General features: G+C 34.2%; 1 pseudogene; it reads right to left on the bottom strand.

Annotated features, from left to right (window-relative positions):
* Positions 1–14,023: 14,023 nt before the first annotated feature.
* Positions 14,024–14,473, bottom strand: LOC126668444 (ribosomal protein S7, mitochondrial-like; annotated as a pseudogene).
* Between the last annotated feature and the right edge of the window lie 7,593 nt (positions 14,474–22,066).

Genomic DNA, 22,066 nt, shown 5'->3' with positions numbered 1-22,066 from the left:
CTTGTTTGGTTTTTCCATCATCCAAAATAAATCGAATGAAACCTGGCGAAAAAGAAGTTAACACTTTGCTGAGTCTCTGACAAGACGTCTTTGTTTTTCTTCAATCCCCCAATTAGCTCTCACTCGCCGCCACTAACGGGGTCTCGGTTGATTTCCCTTCCTTTAGCTACTCAGATGTCTCAGTTTGCTAAGTTTTAAAAGTCCAAAGAGCGCAGACTAGCCACGGAGCTTGGATACGGTTTCCTGATCGGAGATCCATGGATCACAGACGTTATCTCCCTATTGCCTTTTGCCTTTGAAAGCGTCCTTCCTTCTCAATGCCCGGGCATCCATCCAATGCATTCTTTTCGATCTTGTACCCTATGTAGGCTTGCTTCGCATAGGCTACACAAGTGCTTCAGTGCGGTACACTTAACACCAAGCCAATCTCGAAAAAAATAAAAGTACAAGCAACTACATCAACAATTACATTGCTTGACGTGAACGAATGCTTTCTCATCAGACCCCGAGAAAGTTTTTTTTTGTTTACTCAACTTGTAAAGGCAAAGCCTCGAATCAAAACCCTTCTTTTCTATGCTTTCTTCTATTATGAAATTTCGTCTAAGAAAGAAGTAGTCCCTTCTAGAGGAAATAAAAGGGCAAGTTGATTCCAACTGACTGATCGACCAGCCCTGTCTCTTTTTGAATGAGATGGGGCTTACCTTGCTTAAGATGTTTTTATCCATTGCGAGAAGTTCCTCCAGCTCTTCCCTTTTCTGCTAGCCCTTCCCACCTTATCTCTTCCATCCCGCGGTTAAGCTCTCGGCCCGGACCTTGCTGACCTTTATCCCTCCGGCGTTTTCCTAAGTTCTATCAAGCCTAGATCTCCCGACCCCCCGCCACTTGCTGATCTTGCTCCTGACTCCTCTCTTTGCCTTTAGTGGGAGCTCTTATCAGACTGGCGAATTGGTTAATCAAGATTTCTTTTCTTATTAGGGTAAGGTCATCCAAGTAGAATAGATAGCATAGGCTATGCCTTTGACTTATCTCCGCTAAAGCAGCTTTTTCTAAGACTGCCTCCACTGGGATTCGTTAAGAGCTCCAAGAGGTTGCTGCTTTACTATCTATCCTCCCTCACTAACACTAAAGAGCATATAAAAAAGAGAAAAACCACTTATTTGAATGCATTCAAATAAGTGGTAAATACTTCTCTGTCCTAAAATAAAAGGAATAATTTCAGGGCAAGAAAGCATACATGCCTATTTAGCCTACTTACTGCTTTACCTTCTTACTGAATGCTAAAGCAAGGAAAGACTCTCTTCCATAGCTTCTGTTTGTCCTCGCTTGCCCATGCTTAGCACGCATACATGTGATTCTTCTTCTATCTCCTATAATCTCCATAGGTAAAGGAAGACTATCTAGAAAGAGAATTGGCTACTTTCTTCCTTCGAGTTCGATCCCTGTACTGTGCCTATTCACTCTTCCTCAGGCTATCGAGAAGGGATTGATTCTATTCACAAACAACTTTCCTTCTTATCCACGCTTTGACTTGCCTTAATGATTGGTCCCACAAGTATTGCTTCAATGCCCTTGCTATCTTCAAAGGTAGAAGAAGGTTAAGGAAGAGCAATTCTTACCTTACCATACAATAGTAGATTGGTCCATTGGGAGCTACTACTGATTCAGGCTTGGGATTCTTAGAGCTCCAAAGAAAAGTCAAAGAAGGCAGGGAATCAAAGACATGCAATGAATTGAATAAAGAAGACCAGCAAGGTAAAGATAGAGCTCCACACATTGTTTTTAGTTCAGCGCAAGGCTAACTCTCATATATTATATGCTTGAAAACTGCCTGCCTTTAGGGGACCTTGTGATTCATCTCGCGTCCTATGTACACACGTACTTGTCTCGTTCCGAGTGCTAGGACAAATAAAATAGAAGAATTCTACCAATAAGATCTTAACCAACCATTTAGTAGTAACTCTTGTTTATTCTGTCGGGCGACGAGAGAGGCCATTCTGCAACCTGACCTTATGCGCTTTATTTTCTTCTTCTCTTTGCATACGTCTCGAGAATCTTTTAGGATAGCTTCCATGCCCATCTTATACAAACCTGTTGGAATCTCATCTGTGACTATCTTGCCTACATCTTCACCATCATCCACCTGAGCAAACCAACCTTCTCTTGCCCGGCTAGCTCTGCTGCTGATAAGGCTAAAACGCATAGTAAGCGTTGGTGCAATATAGCATGGTAGTAGCACATTAGATTAGGGGTAGTTAGCATGCATTAGCATTCGTGCATTAGATTAGAGTGTTGCACACTGTCTTGCTAGTGCCTCTCTCTAGCGCTAATTGCCTTTGTATTTTAGCCCTTCTCCTTCTCGTGCTATAGCTTAGGGGCCCCTTCCTAGCTTATTCTTCTCTTTCTTCGGCAGGCAGGATCGAATGAGGATGATGGGGGGAAGCAGAGGATCTTGAGGGAAATGAACGGGTTGGTGTTCCCTAATAGGAGGGGCCAATATCAACTCAAGACAAGCAAAGGGATAATGAACATGTCACGAAGTTCATTGCAAGGTGACGAGCCCTTACTTTTGCCTGTCCTTGACTCAGCAAGAGCTCCTCAAGATGTGCATGAACAACTTCAGACACGACTTGTCGTCTATACTCCTGCCCAAAACCTTTAAGGGATTCGATGATTTGTGCACTAAAGCTTACGATGTGGAAGCACATCTTAGCAAACGGTGCCGTCCTACGATGTACTTGAAGTTCATTCCCTTACATTATTAAGAAAGTAGACGAATCTCCCTCTTTCTCTATTAGAATAAAAAAGTGGACTTCTTTTTCACAATCTATATGCATTTGCGGAAAACGAGAGTGTCAAGACCCAATTTCATGAATCGTGACCGGCGCTAGGGTATGGGTATGGTTGTACCAAAACCCGTAGCAAGCCTTGCGGAAATCAAATAAACATTTAAACCTGCAGAAAACTGCTCGGGGGCAACCGAGACTCCAACCTAAGTCTAGCAATTTATAATACAGTTCTAATATAAATAACTTAAGTAGCTGAAAAATTCCACAGCATGCCTTAAATATAATAATAAAATATTCCAGTGTAATTATGCCAATAATAAATAATCGGTCTAATCGACAATCCCAATGCAATAAGAAATGTAATATATAAACTAGTTCTACTGCGGTCTAAGAGTTTGAAAACAGAAACTAGTTAAATAACATAAAAACCTCCGAGGAATCAAAAGAATCGGAGTGGACCAGCTTTCAAATCACAAAGCTGGAAAATTTGGAAAAAACAACGGAGTCAGATATACTGAGATGAGTTCGCAATACTATTTACATTTATTAAGTTTAAAACCCTTAAATCAAAACATTTTTATACTAATATAATATGATTATGGAAAACAGTATTGAAATGATCCCAGCGTAAGTATGACATAGCATACCGATAAACCCAGAGTGGACGGGAACAAATTCTCGTCATATAAATATACCAGCGTAAGCAAGACTTTAGTCTGCCGTTTCCCAGAGTACTTACCGGTGCACACAGTCTCGATACAAGCATATCGAGTAGCTCGTTTCAATACAGATCCATAATCCGTAAAAACAGTTCACAAACATTTATAATATTAAAATATGATGTGGTACTTAATAAAGCGGTAAATAGCACTACAAACTCACTGCTTGCTTATCCACGTGATCTTGGAAAACAGCTAATCCTGGTTCGACTCCGGAGCGCGAGTAGTCGAAGAGTCTAAAAATAAATCATACGTTAAAATTGCTCCAACCCCTAACTCTAAGAATACTAGACGCCACGTAGGACTAACACATATAATAAGCCAGACAAGTCACAGAGAAACATAATCTCGAATAAATTATATTTCCGTAAATAAATCAAGCTTATTGAGTTCATATTTAAAAATCACCCAAAAATATTAATTAAATAATATTTAATTAATAAATAAAATCCTTTCCTCAAATAGTGGGGTAGCCGAGTTTCTTAAAACTACCAAGCCAATCCCACATGTCGGGTGACCCAAGTCTAACCCGACCCAACCATAAAGCCAGAGTTATAAACCACAGTTTATAATTTATTATTTACTAAAATATTGATCAATATCAAAATAGAACTCAATAGCTTGAAACCCAAGTAATTAAATATTACCGGCAATATCTTAAATAATTAAATAACAAAATAAAGCTAAAATATAACTTTAATCCCAAAGACATTCTAAATCAAAAATCTTAATTTATCGATTAAATAATAATTAATAATAATTATTAATTTAATTTTTAAATATTCAAATATTATTTTTATGTCTTAAAAATAATATAATTAATTTGACAAAATTTTAAATAAAATAAAATCCCCAATACTTATTTAATATAGTCAATATATAATTTTACGTATAACTATAAGAAAATTAATATTTAATTTAACTTAGAATATTAATGCCCGGAGTAATTTCAAATTATAAATAATATTATTATTTGAATCGCTAATTAATAAGTCGAAACCAATTTCGTAAATTAAAATTAAAAAATCAATTAACAATAGTTAAAAGATAAGTTTAGGAATCAAAAGATTTAAGACACAATAATTCAATAACCAAAGTCACCATTTAGCCAAATCCAACTCAAATGGGCCAATCAACTAATGCCACACAATCATCTTCCTTAATTAAATACCCAAGGATGCCAATTTCAGAATCATGCACAGAAGCTATAAACACGCCATTCTTAACCAATCTAACATTCAATTTCTCTTAACTCCTTAGCAATCTATCACAATCTTACAATCACTAATCACTTAATCACGGTTTTAACAACCCATAGCCTATGAAGATTTCCGTAACTCAAGCTAATCAAACAATGAAATCAAATTCTCGAAAAACAACAACGGGTTCAAGAACAATCAAAGGTTTAATCATTCCTAAATCAAAACGACAAGCTATTGATTATACTAAACGATTAATAAATCATTAACATACGACCTAACAATCATAAGAACAGCAACTCCCTCTTAATCAATATCAATAATTCGGCAGAACAACTAAACAATTAGAACCAATAAGCACGTGAAAAACGATGAAACGACATCGATTGTTACGGGTTCGTTTACGTACCGTTTGACGAACGAAAGGTGTAGAAACGTAGATTCGTGAGTCTACTTTCACGGGAATCAAACGGAATTGATTTCGATCTCCGAACGGCTGTGGAACGAATTAAAATAGTAAACTGCCGATTTAAACTTAAAACAGAATTTCCAGAAAACGGTAAAATGGCGGCGATTGGTACGGGTTCGTTTACGTACCGTTTGACGAACGAAAAGTTGGGATTTGTAGATACGTGAGTCTTCTATCACTGAAAGGAAGCGGAACCTATTTCAGTTCTGAAACAAAAGAGATATCAGCTATGAACAGGGATGTCGATTAAAGATATTAAAACATAATTTAAGGCTTGATTACTTACTGAACTTCAGAGCAAATTGGAGGAGGATTCAGGACGATTTTTGAGAGGAAAAGAGAGGCTAGTGTTTGATGGATATGTGGTGAACAATTTTGGTGTTCAAAACGTTTTAAAATAGAGGAAAGATCACGAGGAATCCGGGGCTGAAGTTGAAAGAATCGTGCCTCTGCACGTTAAGAGCTGGCTGTGTGAAGTCTCGTACGAGACTTCACTGTCTCGTATGATACCTTGCATTTTCAGCAAGGGTCTCGTACGAGACTCTAGGTCTCGAACGAGACCTTGCGTGAAAATGCAGGTCTCGTTTGAGACCTGCTGAAACTTTGGCTATAATATTTTTTTTCTTTTTTTTCTTTTTTAAAATCGAACCAACAAACGAACCGAACCACGAACTACACCCCATCCCGAATTTCAAAAACGTAACGACTTAAAAATATTAAGAAACTCGCCAATTAAATATTTAAATTTTACAAATTAAATATTAAAATTTTACGGGTTATTACATTCTCCCCAACTAATTAAAAATTCGTCCTCGAATTTAAAACAAAACCTAATTCACGAAGTCATATAATAAAATTATCTACTGTCCGAACGAAACGCATAAAACCAACGCAAAATGTATAACAAGATACCCAACTATGATGCAAACAACCTCTGTTTTTTCAAAACAATCTCAACGGCTTACGCACTTGCATAAACAATACCCAACCTGAACGATAACTCAATAACACCACTTGTACAACCCGAACACGCTCAAAAGTCACCAAGTACCGACACCACTTCCGCTAGACATAAACGATAACACGACTCTTGCTGAGATCAACTAAGATAAAACGGACTCTTTTACACAACATTCGGCTGATATACTTAGCATAAAAAAAAACGAACCTCAAAACTCAAAACTGACACTGGTTTGCAATATAAGCGGTCACAACACATATTTCTAACAATTAGGTGTTCCAACTAATAATAACACAATTATTCAACTTAGAGTCACAATTACTCTATACCGGAGTGACTTCCAAAACCAGCTCGAAACTCAACTATTATAAATTTCCTCAATGTCAAATACAAGATTAAGCGCTAAGCTCAACTATAATTCTACAAATTCCAAAATCCTCAGGTAAAACAATAACACTGCAAACATAACTAATAAAATCTATCCTTCCACTTATAGCATCTCTACATCAAAATGACCGACAACAAAACCCAATAACTTCAGATAATATTTCGGTTTCGAAACAAACATTATAAACATCATCTAATCCTAACGATTAGTACCAGCTCGATAATACTATTAACTTGTGAATCAATCAACACAAACTCATAACGCAATTTAGAGAAAAGCGAACCTCTTTCATGATAACAAAATAAATTTCTATATCAATGATAAACAATATCCATCATAATGATTCTTCCAATCACTCAGAAACATAATGCCACGTCTACTCTGAACATTGACTGCATCTAACAACATAAAATTTTGTCGCCCTTACCAAGGGTTCAACAACTGACCCAACTATATCCATTATTACGATAATACCCTCTATAACAAAATCGATAAACCGATCATGGTTGTCGAATCCTTTTAACCGCGACTCTCGATTCTCAAATCAAATATCTCGTATAACTAAATCGAACTCAAATTTTCAAAATTATTCAATTTATTGACTATAACCTCGTATACAATGAAAGATCAATACGACCAGTTGCTACATCCGGATTGTCAGTCATGCTCAAAATCAACCCATGTGGGTATGAAATCTTTTAATACAAAAATATTTTATACACAAAAATTTCCCACTATGTTTAAAAGACTCAAAGTCTTACACTTCCTTTTGCAATCAAAATCGAAATACCTTTATCGTTGAAACAAGCATCGGTTTTGTAAACCCTTGAAAATTTTCAAAATCTCCACATTTAGAGTCTTAAGTTTTTCCATACTTCCAATACATTTTCAAATTTATAAAGCAGTTCAACTGTCAAAATTGGTGTTCTCTTAAATCGAATTCGTTAAAACACGTTTTTAAATAGTTTATGCTTTAAAAGTTAATTGTGGCAAAAATTTCGTATTCAAAATACATATTGATGTTTCAAACATCCCAAAATTTTAAGTCGCTTCTAAATTTTTTCAAACAGAAACACAATTGAAGAAATCGTTCAAGCGAAAATTTACTACCCCTTTTTGAATCAATTTTGACAAAATTTCTCCCTTTTCTAAGAAAAGTAAAATCAGCTATATAAATTTCTTGTCTATAAACATTCCTTATATCAATACACCAAAAATACTTTGGACGATTTTCAATCTGTAAAGATAAGGTTTTTTTTTAAAACAAAAATATATTGTATACATACTCATGGAGCATAACCAACATCCTTAATCCACAAATCCTTAATTATCACGAAGGCTTTTTATTCTAAAATACACTATGCCGCACTGACCACAACTATATCTCGAGCGCAACCTCAAAATCATTTTTACTCATAACCACGAGATTCTAATTCAACAGATCAATATCTCACAACATAAACGTCCAATATCCATCACCATCATCACAGAGTATTTGTCTAGCTACCTTTCGGTAACAATTTCAAAATCATTTGAAATTTCACAACTTTATAAATACATTTACCCCAAAGGAACTCGCGAGTTTGTTTCAAAACATCTTTCTCAAAACACTTTATCGATAAAATCCATTTTACATAATTGTGCGCCAGGGTGATGACATCTCTCATCCCCAAAGAGTTGCATCCAACCCTAATAATTCCTATGCACGTGATGCATGTACTATTATGCATGTATCAATTATTAATTTATCTTATATTTAGTGAACATACTCTGTGTTCAATGCAAACCTATTTGTGACATTCAAAATGCATGTTTATGATATGTCTGGGCACAATTACGAGTTGAAAATATTTTAATATTTCAGCAAATCAATCTTTGAAATCCATTTCTCAATAAAACATTTGCTAGACGTTACACTCTGTGAGATGTGCACTCGATAACCTCAGAATATTTCTCGAAATTCCTTACTTGTAACCTAGCAACATTCGATGCTATAAAAGAACTCATCCAAAAATTTCGCTACAACTCTTCCGCATAAATTTCAAACTACCCTAAACCCTAGTCGAAACTTATTCCCAAAGAATTAACACATCAAAACATTCCTACCAAATTTACCGCCAACTCCCGCATCACATCATTAGACTTGATGGAAACACCAGTGCATTAATACACCGATCTATCTTCTCGGTTCAGAGTCTTCCAGTATCCAATCCAGGATAATCAGATATCATCAGCCAATCCGAGGGAATACTTCCCTCGTATTCCTCGATATTAAAACCCAATGATTTCGATCCACAAAACAGAAACAGCAAAAATCCGCGCAATCCTAAACCGAACAAGGAAACAAGGTCTAAAGGAAGGTCTTACTCAAAGGTCAAACTATAAATCGAGGTAAACCAATCATAACCACGTGATTAAGTCATCTCGCGTACTACTCCGCACGAAGAGACAAAACAAAAACAACTAACTTAGCCCAACAGACAAGCGAGTCAAACAACGTAAATTATTTTCACATGAAACAAACTGAAAAATAGTAAACTACGTAAACGTACCATTGAACACAATTAACTCAAACATACTTAAAACAAATCGGGATATGTCACAACATATCCTTGAAATCTCATTACAAATTCACCATGTAATTATATCGTCCTTTAATAGTACGCTTCAAAATACGTTCTGAAATTTAAAGTCAAATACGAAAACATTGAAATTTTGTTGAGCCCCACGGTTAAAACAAAATCACAATTTGTAAAAAAAAATCTCTTTTTATTAATCAGTTGCTTTAAAATGGACACCCAAGTATCTCAAATCATAAAATCATCGAGGTAGTCGAGTCATTACAACTACCAAACTCAACTCCTAAATTTGGATGACCCAAGTCGAACCCAAAACAATCGTTTATAAAACGTATTCAAAATATTTGTAGAACTTGAAAAATATTTTTAATCAAATTTCTATCCTTTCAAAATTGAGAGCTCAACATAACCCAACTACTAAACGGCAATCTCAAATCTCAAATGAGAAATCTTTGATCTCACACCTACATTTTGTAAATTTCCAAAATCTAAAATGTTGATATACCACAACATGGTAAAATAAATTCAACGTTAAATTCTGAAAACAATGAATCATCACATAAAAATATCATTTTGAAATCATCGCTTGTTAACACCAAGCCTAACATAATATTTTAAAATACCGGAATTTCTATTTACTGGTAACTTAACCAAAAATCAACTTTTAAATTTTTTTTTTTAAAACCAAACTTCTCTTATGATTCTGTGTCTACACACAAATCAGATAAACAATTATTCCCAATGAAAATTTTAAAATGACATGTGGTCAAAGTAATGTATGACCACCAAAACACGTTTTAAAATTTAACCCCAAAAATTTATAGAAAACAAGGCAAACGCTCAGCATACGATCACATTTGAAATCAACAATCGAGGCCAAAGCCAAAATGTACTTTATTAATACGGCAAAATCAATTCAACACGTCATGTAAAATAAATGTAACAATACCATATATTCTAAATCGTTTCAGGCATAAACGCCAAGGTTTATTAAACCACATCATACCCATGTATGAGTTTTAGGAAAATTTACCAACCTACGATTTCCCGAGAAATCAAAAACATTTATAATCACCCAAGTGAATTAACCTCAACAAGATAAAACACAGCAAGTAACATCCAAGTGGAACTAATTGTCAATCATTGCATCAACATCAAATAAAGACTGACAGACATCACCTATAGGATGTAGGCTGAAAGTTTGAAAACAAATGATGACGTTTTGAAAGACAAGACACGAATCCTAATTCCGCAGTAGTTCCTAAGACACGACATCAATTTATCATGCCAAAAACACATAACAATTAACATGCATAAGGCCTTGGTTTGAAAACAAAGCTCTGATACCAACTTTGTCACGACCCAATTTCATGAATCGTGACCGGCGCTAGGGTATGGGTATGGTTGTACCAAAACCCGTAGCAAGCCTTGCGAAAATCAAATAAACATTTAAACCTGCAGAAAACTGCTCGGGGGTAACCGAGACTCCAACCTAAGTCTAGCAATTTATAATACAGTTCTAATATAAATAACTTAAGTAGCTGAAATATTCCACAGCATGCCTTAAATATAATAATAAAATATTCCAGTGTAATTATGCCAATAATAAATAATCGGTCTAATCGACAATCCCAATGCAATAACAAATGTAATATATAAACTAGTTCTACTGCGGTCTAAGAGTTTGAAAACAGAAACTAGTTAAATAATATAAAAACCTCCGAGGAATCAAAAGAATCGGAGTGGACCAGCTTTCAAATTACAAACCTGGAAAATTTGGGAAAAACAACGGGGTCAGATATACTGAGATGAGTTCGCAATACTATTTACATTTATTAAGTTTAAAACCCTTAAATCAAACAATTTTTATACTAATATAATATGATTATGGAAAACAGTATTGAAATGATCCCAGCGTAAGTATGACATAGCATACCGATAAACCCATAGTGGACGGGAACAAATTCTCGTCATATAAATATACCAGCGTAAGCAAGACTTTAGTCTGCCGTTTCCCAGAGTACTTACCGGTGCACACAGTCTCGATACAAGCCTATCGAGTAGCTCGTTTCAATCCAGATCCATAATCCGTAAAAACAGTTCACAAACATTTATAATGTTAAAATATGATGCGGTACTTAATAAAGCGGTAAATAGCACTACTAACTCACTGCTTGCTTATCCACGTGATCTTGGCAAACAGCTAATCCTGGTTCGACTCCGGAGCGCGAGTAGTCGAAGAGTCTAAAAATAAATCATATGTTAAAATTGCTCCAACCCCTAACTCTAAGAATACTAGACGCCACGTAGGACTAACACATATAATAAGGCAGACAAGTCACAGAGAAACATAATCTCGAATAAATTATATTGCCGTAAATAAATCAAGTTTATTGAGTTCATATTTAAAAATCACCCGAAAATATTAATTAAATAATATTTAATTAATAAATAAAATCCTTTCCTCAAATAGTGGGGTAGCCGAGTTTCTTAAAACTACCAAGCCAATCCCACATGTCGGGTGACCCAAGTCTAACCCGACCCAACCATAAAGTCGGAGTTATAAACCACAGTTTATAATTTATTATTTACTAAAATATTGATCAATATCAAAATAGAACTCAATAGCTTGAAACCCAAGTAATTAAATATTACCGGCAATATCTTAAATAATTAAATAACAAACTAAAGCTAAAATATAACTTTAATCCCAAAGACATTCTAAATCAAAAATCTTAATTTATCAATTAAATAATAATTAATAATAATTATTAATTTAATTTTTAAATATTCAAATATTATTTTTATGTCTTAAAAATAATATAATTAATTTGACAAACTTTTAAATAAAATAAAATCTCCAATACTTATTTAATATAGTCAATATATAATTTTATGTATAACTATAATAAAATTAATATTTAATTTAACTTAAAATATTAATGCCCGGAGTAATTTCAAATTATAAATAATATTATTATTTGAACCGCTAATTAATAAGTCGAAACCAATTTCGTAAATTAAAATTAAAAAATCAATTAACAATAGTTAAAAGATAAGTTTAGGAATCAAAAGATTTAAGACACAATAATTCAATAACCAAAGTCACCATTTAGCCAAATCCAACTCAAATGGGCCAATCAACTAATGCCACACAATCATCTTCCTTAATTAAATACCCAAGGATGCCAATTTCAGAATCATGCACAGAAGCTATAAACACGCCATTCTTAACCAATCTAACATTCAATTTCTCTTAACTCCTAAGCAATCTATCACAATCTTACACTCACTAATCACTTAATCAAGGTTTTAACAACCCATAGCCTATGAAGATTTCCGTAACTCAAGCTAATCAAACAATGAAATCAAATTCTCAGAAACAACAACGGGTTCAAGAACAATCAAAGGTTTAATCATTCATAAATCAAAACGACAAGCTATTGATTATACTAAACGATTAATAAATTATTAACATACGACCTAACAATCATAAGAACAGCAACTCCCTCTTAATCAATCTCAATAATTCGGCAGAACAACTAAAAAATTAGAACCAATAAGCACGTGAAAAACGATGAAACGACATCGATTGTTACGGGTTCGTTTACGTACCGTTTGACAAACGAAAGGTGTAGAAACGTAGATGCGTGAGTCTACTTTCACGAGAATCAAACGGAATTGATTTCAATCTCCGAACGGCTGTGGAACGAATTAAAATAGTAAACTGCCGATTTAAACTTAAAACAGAATTTCCAGAAAACGGTAAAACGGCGGCGATTGGTACGGGTTCGTTTACGTACCGTTTGACGAACGAAAAGTTGGGATTTGTAGATACGTGAGTCTTCTATCACTGAAAGGAAGCGGAACCTATTTCGGTTCTGAAACAAAAGAGATATCAGCTATGAACAAGGATGTCGATTAAAGACATTAAAACATAATTTAAAGCTTGATTACTTACTGAACTTCAGAGCAAATTGGAGGAGGATTCAGGATGATTTTTGAGAGGAAAAGAGAGGCTAGGGTTTGATGGATATGTGGTGAACAATTTTGGTGTTCAAAACGTTTTAAAATAGAGGAAAGATCACGAGGAATCCGGGGCTGAAGTTGAAAGAATCGTGCCTCTCACGTTAAGAGCTGGCTGTGTGAAGTCTCGTATGAGACTTCATTGTCTCGTACGAGACCTTGCATTTTCAACAAGGGTCTCGTACGAGACTCTAGGTCTCGAACGAGACCTTGCGTGAAAATGCAGGTCTCGTTTGAGACCTGCTGAAACTTTGGCTATAATATTTTTTTTTCTTTTTTAAAATCGAACCAACAAACGAACCGAACCACGAACTACACCCCATCCCGAATTTCAAAAACGTAACGACTTAAAATTATTAAGAAACTCGCCAATTAAATATTTAAATTTTACAAATTAAATATTAAAATTTTACGGGTTATTACAGAGAGTCCTTACTTTTCTTTCTCTTACCCTGACATAATTCGGGGCTATCGATTCCGTTTCTCTTCTCTCTCTTTACCTCTTTTTTTGACCTAACTTCAAAATCTTTTATGCTCGGCCATACCAACATGGGAAACCTAGCTTCCCTCCCTTTGAAGTGCATTTACCTGAGTCACTAGAAAGAGGGTGAAAGGCCCACTACTTCTTCATTCATGGCCTTTTTTTTGTTTTGATTGATCTGATCTCCCTTTCGTATTCATTCGACCTGAGGCAAAAGAGATGTCATACAAATAAAGGTTCTTTCATGAAATGCATAACGGGCAGGCCTCCTATGGATTCCTCCAACTCAATGAAGGAAGGAGTGTGAGGAAGGCCGACTTTCTATATGAATAAAAAAACAAAAAGAAAAATGGTCAAACCATATCTTACTAAAAAATTTGAGTGAATGAGGAAAAACTCTTTATGTGGTCTCACTTTACCACCATCTGAAATGCGCGAAACTTCGATTGGTGGAAGCTAGTCCATGAAGATTATCCCTTTTCTTACGTGCAATTCCCCTCTTTCGGTAAGAATCCAATATCTCAGCAAATGAACATTTCTCTAAGCTTATCCTATAGCTTATACATTGTTTGAAAGCTGCTTCAAGGATACAACAAATAGATAAAGTTTGTTGACGATCCCTGGCTACAATCCCAGGGACATCATAAATAGTACCTGCTACTCCTACTTTTTACACTTCGCATATGGGCTTTATATTCTCCATGGCGTCAACCATAAGTTTGATTACATCGCGTTCAGTTCGAGCTAGGCGATGAAAAGTTTGATAAACAATAGCACGAACTCTCGTTCTTTTACCTTCTTTCATGCGAAAGTTGACCAACTTCTTGAGCAATTGTTTTTGCTCACCATCCAAGGTGTTGGCGCAGCGGGACGCGCAGGTCCAGATCGTATATTTCAATTCAAAATCGAAATTCCAACAATCTGAATCCTGAAGTTGATCATATCAACAACAAATGGATCATCGTATCATTTAGTAATTAAAGCACGCATCTAGGAATCGTAAGAAGAATACCTATGTCGATTCTCCAACAATTCTTGTAGTCCCGAAAGTACGGTGACCTCAAGCTCGTCCACACGAGTATACGTCCGATTGAATCCTCGCCTTGAAGTAATCTGCAAGAGTTCCTCTTGCCGAGCAGCCCTAAGATCAAACTCTCGCCGGGATTACGTCCTTGCTCGAATGTATGAAAAACATCGCCAAGTTTTTCCCGTGATTGATGACTACTTGAACTCCTTAAATTGCTAAAAAGCCGAAACGTTTGGATTTGTTTCGTAACCTTTTGTTAACGTTTGGCTTAAATCGCTAAAAAGGTGAAACGTTTGGATTGTTTCCTAACATTTCGTAAACGTTTAGCACAAATCGCTAAAAAGGTGAAATGTTTGGATTTGTTTCGTAACGTTTGCAAATGGTTGGCTTAAATCGCTAAAAAGGTGAAACGTTTGGATTTGTTTTGTAACATTTGTAAACGTTTGGCTTAAATCGATAAAAAGGGGAACCTTTTGGATTTGTTTCGTAACGTTTGTAAATGTTTGGCTTAAATCGCTAAAAAGGTGAAACATTTGGATTTGTTTCGTAACGTTTGTAAACGTTTTTCTTAAAATGCTAAAAAGGTGAAACGCTTGGATTTGTTTCGTAACGCTGGTAAACGTTTGGCTTAAATTGTTAAAAAGGGGATACACTTGGATTTGTTTCGAAACGTTTGTAAAGGTTTGGCTTAAATTGCTAAAAAGGTGAAACGCTTGGTTTTGTTTCGTAACGTTTGTAAGGGTTTGGGTTAAATCGCTAAAAATCTAAAACGTTTGGATTTGTTTCGTAATGTTTTAAACGTTTGGTTTTTTTTCGTAACATTTGTAAACGTTTGGCCTAAATCGCTGAAAAGACGAAACGTTTGGATTTGTTTCGTAACGGTTGTAAACGTTTTGCTTAAATTGCTAAAAAGGTGACAAGTTTGGATTTATTTCGTAACGTCTGTAAACGTTTGGCTTAAATCGCTAAAAAGGTGAAACGCTTCGATTTGTTTCGTAACGTTTGTAAATATTTTGCTTATATTACTAAAAACGTGAAACACTTGGATTTGTTTTGTTACGTTTGTAAATGTTTGGTCTAAATTGCTAAAAAGGTAAAACGCTTGGATTTGTTTCGTAACGTTTGTTAATGTTTGTCTTAAATTGCTAAAAAGGTGAAACGTTTGTCTTAAATCTCTAAAAATGTGAAGCTTTTGGATTTGTTCGTAACGTTTTAAACGTTTGGTTTTGTTTTGTAACGTTTGTAAACGTTTAGCTTAAATCGCTAAAAAGGTGATACATTTGGATTTGTTTCGTAAAGTTTGTAAACGTTAGGCTTAAATCTCTAAAAAGCTAAATGTTTGGCTTAAATCGCTAAAAAGGTGAAACGTTTGGATTTGTTTCATAACGTATGTAAATGTTTGGCTTAAATCGCTAAAAAGGTGAAACGTTTGGATTTATTTCGTAACGTTTGTAAACGTTTGGCTTAAATCGCTAAAAAGGGGAAACGTTTAATTGGTTCGTACCGTTTGAAAATGTTTGGCCTAAATCGTAAAAAAAGGGGAAACATTTGGTTTTGTTTCGTAATGTTTGTAAACGTTCGGCATATATCGCTAAGAACGTGAAACGTTTAGATTTGTTATGTAACGTTTGTAAACGTTTGGCTTAAATCGCTAAGAAGGTGAAAAATTTGGATTTGTTTCGTAAATTTTTAAACGTTTGGTTTAAATTGTTAAAAATGTGAAACTCTTGGATTTGTTTCGTAAAGTTTGTAAACGTTTGGTCTAAATTGCTAAAAAGTTGAGACGCTTGAATTTGTTTCGTAACGTTTATACACGTTTGGCTGAAATCGCTAATAAGGTGAAATGTTTGGTTTTGTTTCGTAACGTTTGTAAACGTTTGGCTTAAATTGCTAATAAGGTGGAATGTTCGGATTTGTTTCGTAACGTTTGTAAATGTTCCGCTTAAATCGCTAAAAAGGTGAAACGTATGGATTTGATTCATAATATTTGTAAACGTTTGGGTTAAATTGCTATAAAAATGAAACGCTTGGATTTGTTTCGTAACGTTCGTAAATTTTTAGCATAAATTACCAAAAAGGTGAAAGGCTCGGATTTGTTTCGGAACATTTGTAAACAATTGGCTTAAATTGCTATAAAGGTGAAACGCTTTGATTTGTTTCGTAACGTTTGTATACGTTTGGCTTAAATTGCTAAAAAGGTGAAACGGTTGGTTTTGTTTCGTAACATTTGTAAAGGTTTTGCTTAAATTCCTAAAAATGTGAAACGTTTGGATTTGTTTAGTAATATTTTAAATGTTTGATTTTGTTTCATAACGTTTGTAAACATTTGGCTTAAATCGCTACAAAGGTGAAACATTTGTATTTGTTTCGTAATATTTTTAAATGTTTGGCTTAAATTGCTTAAAAGGAGAAACATTTGGATTTATTTCGTAACATTTTGTAATGGTTTGCCTTAAATCGCTAAAAAGGTGAAACGTTTTGATTTGTTTCGTAACATTATTAAACGTTTGGCTTAAATTTCTAAAGAGGCGAAACATTTGGATTTGTTTCGTAACATTTTGTAATGGTTTGCCTTAAACCGCTAAAAAGGTGAAACGTTTGGATTTGTTTCGTAACGTTTGAAAATGTTTGGCTTAAATCGCTAAAAAGGTCAAATGTTTGGATTTGTTTCGTAACGTTTGTAAACGTTTGGCTTAAATCGCTAAAAAGGTGAAATGTTTGGATTTGTTTCGTAACGTTTGTAAACGTTTGGCTTAAATCACTAAAAAGGTGAAACGTTTGGATTTGTTTCATAACGTTTGTAAAAGTTTGGCTTAAATTGCTAAAAATATGAAATGTTTGGATTTGTTTCGTAACGTTTGTAAACGTTTGGATTTGTTTCGTAAAGTTTTAAATGTTTGGTTTAAATTGCAAAAAATGTGAAACTCTTGGATTTGTTTCGTAAAGTTTGTAAACGTTTGGTTTAAATTACTAAGGAGTTGAGACGCTTGGATTTGTTTCGTAACGTTTGTACACGTTTGGCTTAAATCGCTAATAAGGTGAAACGTTTGGTTTTGTTTCGTAACGTTTGTAAACGTTTGGCTTAAATTTCTAATAGGGGGGAACGTTCGGATTTGTTTCGTAACGTTTGTAAACGTTCGGCTTAAATCGCTAAACAGGTGAAACGTATGGATTTGTTTCATAACGCTTGTAAACGTTTGGGTTAAATTACTAAAAAAATGAAACGTTGGGATTTGTTTCGTAACGTTTGTAAATGTTTGGCATAAATTACTAAAAAGGTGAAAGGCTCGGATTTGTTTCGGAACATATGTAAACATTTGGCTTAAATTGCTATAAAGGTGAAACGCTTTGATTTGTTTCGTAACGTTTGTAAATGTTTGGCTTAAATTGCTAAAAGGGTGAAACGCTTGGTTTTGTTTCGTAAAGTTTGTAAAAGTTTGGCTTAAATCGCTAAAAATGTGAAACGTATGGATTTGTTTCGTAACATTTTAAATGTTTTATTTTGTTTCATAACATTTGTAAACGTTTGGCTTAAATCGCTACAAAGGTGAAACATTTGGATTTGTTTCGTAAAATTTTTAAATGTTTGGCTTAAATTTCTTAAAAGGCAAACATTTTTATTTGTTTCGTAACATTTTGTAAAGTTTTGCCTTAAATCGTTAAAAAGGTGAAACGTTTGAATTTGTTTCGTAACATTTTTAAATGTTTGGCTTAAATTGCTAAAAAGGCGAAACGTTTGGATTTGTTTCGTAATATTTTGTAAAGGTTTGGCTTAAATCACTAAAAAGGTGAAACGTTTGGATTTGTTTCGTAACATTTTGTAAAGGTTTGCCTTAAATCGCTAAAAAGGTGAAGCAGTTGGATTTGTTTCGTAACGTTTGTAAATGTTTTGCTTAAATCGCTAAAAAGGTGAAACGTTTGGATTTGTTTCGTAACTTTTGTAAACGTTTGGCTTAAATCCGTAAAAAGGTGAAACGTTTGGATTTGTTTCGTAACGTTTGTAAACGTTTGGCTTATATCGCTAAAAAGGCGAAACGTTTGGATTTGTTTCGTAACTTTTGTAAACGTTTGGCTTATATCGCTAAAAAGGTTATACAGTTGGATTTGTTTCGTAATATTTGTAAATGTTTGGCATAAATCGCTAAAAAGGTGAAATGTTTGGATTTGTTTCGTAACTTTTGTAAACGTTTGGCTTAAAACGTTTGGATTTGATTCGTAACGTTTGTATAGATTTGGCTAAATTGCTAAAAAGGCAAAATGCTAGATTTGTTTCGTAAAGTTTGTAAACGTCGGCTTAAATAGTTAAGAAGTTGAGACGCTTGGTTTTGTTTCGTAACGTTTGTAAACGTTGGCTTAAATTACTAAAAAGGTGAAACGTTTGAATTAGTTTCGTAACATTTATATACGTTCGGATTGCATTGCTAAAAAGTTGAGACGCTTGGATTTGTTGCATAATGTTTGTAAACGTTTGGCTAAATTGCTAAAAAGGTAAGATGTTTTGTTTTGTTTCGTAACGTTTGTAAGCGTTGGCTTAAATCACTAAAAAGGTGAAACGTTTGGATTTGTTTCGTAAAGTTTGTAAACGTCGGCCTAACACGCTAAAAAGTTGAGACGCTTGGTTTTGTTTCTTAACGTTTGAAAACGTTGGCTTAAATCTCTAAAAAAGTGAAACGTTTGGATTTGTTTCGTAACGTTTGTAAACGTTCGGATTAAATTAATAAAAAGTTGGGACGCTTGGATTTGTTGCGTAATGTTTGTAAACATTTGGCTAAATTGCTAAAAAGGTAAAATAATTTTTTTTATTTCGTAACTTTTGAAAACGTTGGCTTAAATCACTAAAAAGTTGAAACGTTTAAATTTGTTTTGTAACGTTTATAAACTTTCGACTTAAATTGCTAAGAAGTTGAGACGCTTTGTTTTGTTTCGTAGCGTTTGTAAACATTGGCTTAAATCACTAAAAAGGTGAAACGTTTGGATTTGTTTCGTAACGTTTGTAAATGTTCGGCTTAAAATGCTAAAAAGTTAAGACGCTTGGATTTGTTTCGTAAAGTTTGTAAACGTTAGGCTTATATTGCTAAAAAGTTGAGACGCTTGGATTTGTTTCGTAACGTTTGTAAACGTTTGGCTAAAATTGCTAAAAAGGTGAAACGCTTGGTTTTGTTTCGTAACGTTTGTAAAGGTTTGGCTTAAATTGCTAAAAATATGAAACGTTTGGATTTGTTTTGTAACATTTTAAATGTTTCATTTTGTTTCATAACGTTTGTAAACGTTTGACTTAAATCGCTAATACGGCGAAACATTTAGTTTTGTTTCGTAACGTTTGTAAACGTTTGGCTTAAATTGCTAGCACGAAGGAACGTTTGGATTTGTTTCATAACATTTGTAAAAGTTCGGCTTAAATCGTTAAAAAGGTAAAACGTAAGGATTTGTTTTATATGGTTTGTAAACGTTTGGGTTAAATTGTTAAAAAGGTGAAACGCTTGGATTTTTTTCGTAACGTTTGTAAATGTTTGGCATAAATTACTAAAAGGGTGAAAGGCTTGGATTTGTTTCGGAACATTTGTAAACATTTTGCTTAAATTGCTATAAAGGTGAAACGCTTGGATTTGTTTCGTAACGTTTGTAAACGTTTGGCTTAAATTACTAAAAAGGTGAAACACTTGGTTTTGTTTCGTAACGTTTGTAAAGGTTTGGCTAAAACTGCTAAAAATGTGAAACGTTTGGATTTGTTTCGTAACATTTTAAATGTTTGATTTTGTTTCATAACGTTTGTAAACGTTTGGCTTAAATCGCTACAAAGGTGAAACGTTTGGATTTGTTTCGTAACATTTATAAATGTTTGGCTTAAATTGCTAAAAAGGCGAAACCTTTGGATTTGTTTCGTAGCATTTTGTAAAGGTTTGCCTTAAATCGTTAAAATGGCGAAACGTTTGGATTTGTTCCGTAACATTTTTAAACGTTTGGCTTAAATTGCTAAAAAGGCGAAACGTTTGGATTTGTTTCGTAAGATTTTGTAAAGGTTTGGCTTAAATCGCTAAAAAGGTGAAACGCTTGTATTTGTTTCGTAACGTTTGTAAACGTTTGGCTTAAATCACTAAAAAGGTGAAACGTTTGGATTTGTTTCGTAACATTTGTAAACGTTTCGCTTAAATCGCTAAAAAGGGGAAACGTTTGGATTTGTTTCGTAACGTTTGTAAACGTTTGGCTTAAATCGCTAAAAAGGTGAAACAATTAGATTTGTTTCGTAATGTTTGTAAATGTTTGGCATAAATCGATAAAAAGGTGAAATGTTTGGATTTGTTTCGTAACGTTTGTAAACGTTTGGATTTGTTTCGTAACGTTTGTAAACGTTTTTCTTAAATCGCTAAAAAGGTGAAACAATTAGATTTGTTTCGTAATGTTTGTAAATGTTTGGCATAAATCGATAAAAAGGTGAAATGTTTGGATTTGTTTCGTAACGTTTGTAAACGTTTGGATTTGTTTCGTAACGTTTGTAAACGTTTGGCTAAATTGCTAAAAATGTAAAATGTTTGGTTTTGTTTCGTGACGTTTGTAAACGTTGACTTGAATCACTAAAAAGGTGAAACGTTTGCATTTGTTTCGTAACGTTTGTAAACGTTCGGCTTAAATCGCTAAAAGGGTGAAACGTTTGGATTTGTTTCATAACGTTTGTAAACGTTTTGCTTAAATTGCTAAAAATGTGAAACGCTTGGATTTGTTTCATAACGTTTGTAAACGTTTGCCTTAAATGTATTATTCCGTATTTAAAAATATTTATATATATTTTCCGTTGAGTTCCGGTAATAATTGGAGTAGGTTGCGGATTCGTGATTCAATTGGTGGTTTAAATAATTGTTTGGTTTGGTTTTTTATTTAATTAAATATACTTTTGGCTCATGCTTTTCAAGGCCCAAATTCTCTTTTCCTTGTTGGCTTACACTCTTCCTCTGAGTATATCGAGCCACTGTTATAGATTAAGTTATAGTTTTAATCTCTTCCTTTCCTTAATTCTTACATGTTATACCTTATATAAGTTACATTTTTATAAACCTAAATTATCCCTATTCACTAAACAAACCCTAGCCGTCATCTACTTATTATTTCCTCTAAAAAATATCATTCATCTTTCAATCTTCGTTGCTAGAAATTCTTGGTAAGTTTCTGAACCTTACTTACTTTTGTTCTTTTGGCGACACTTCGGTTCTTGATCGATATTTCACTTGTTCTAGAATCAAGTTGAAATCTGTCTCGTCCCAATTGTTGTAGACACACGCCTCCACGATTCTACTCCTCGTTTTTGTCAATCGGTACGTAAACTAATCCGTTTTAGTCGCCGCCGTTACCTCGTTTTTGCGTGCTTTACGAACTAATTGTTCTTTATGCTTCCTTGTTAATTCGAGTTTTGGTTATGCCTATGTTATTTCGGATTCT

Source organism: Mercurialis annua, linkage group LG2 (assembly GCF_937616625.2).
Source record: "Mercurialis annua linkage group LG2, ddMerAnnu1.2, whole genome shotgun sequence".
Classification (NCBI taxonomy): Eukaryota; Viridiplantae; Streptophyta; class Magnoliopsida; order Malpighiales; family Euphorbiaceae; genus Mercurialis; species Mercurialis annua.
This window is presented reverse-complemented; position numbering and strand designations above follow the sequence as displayed.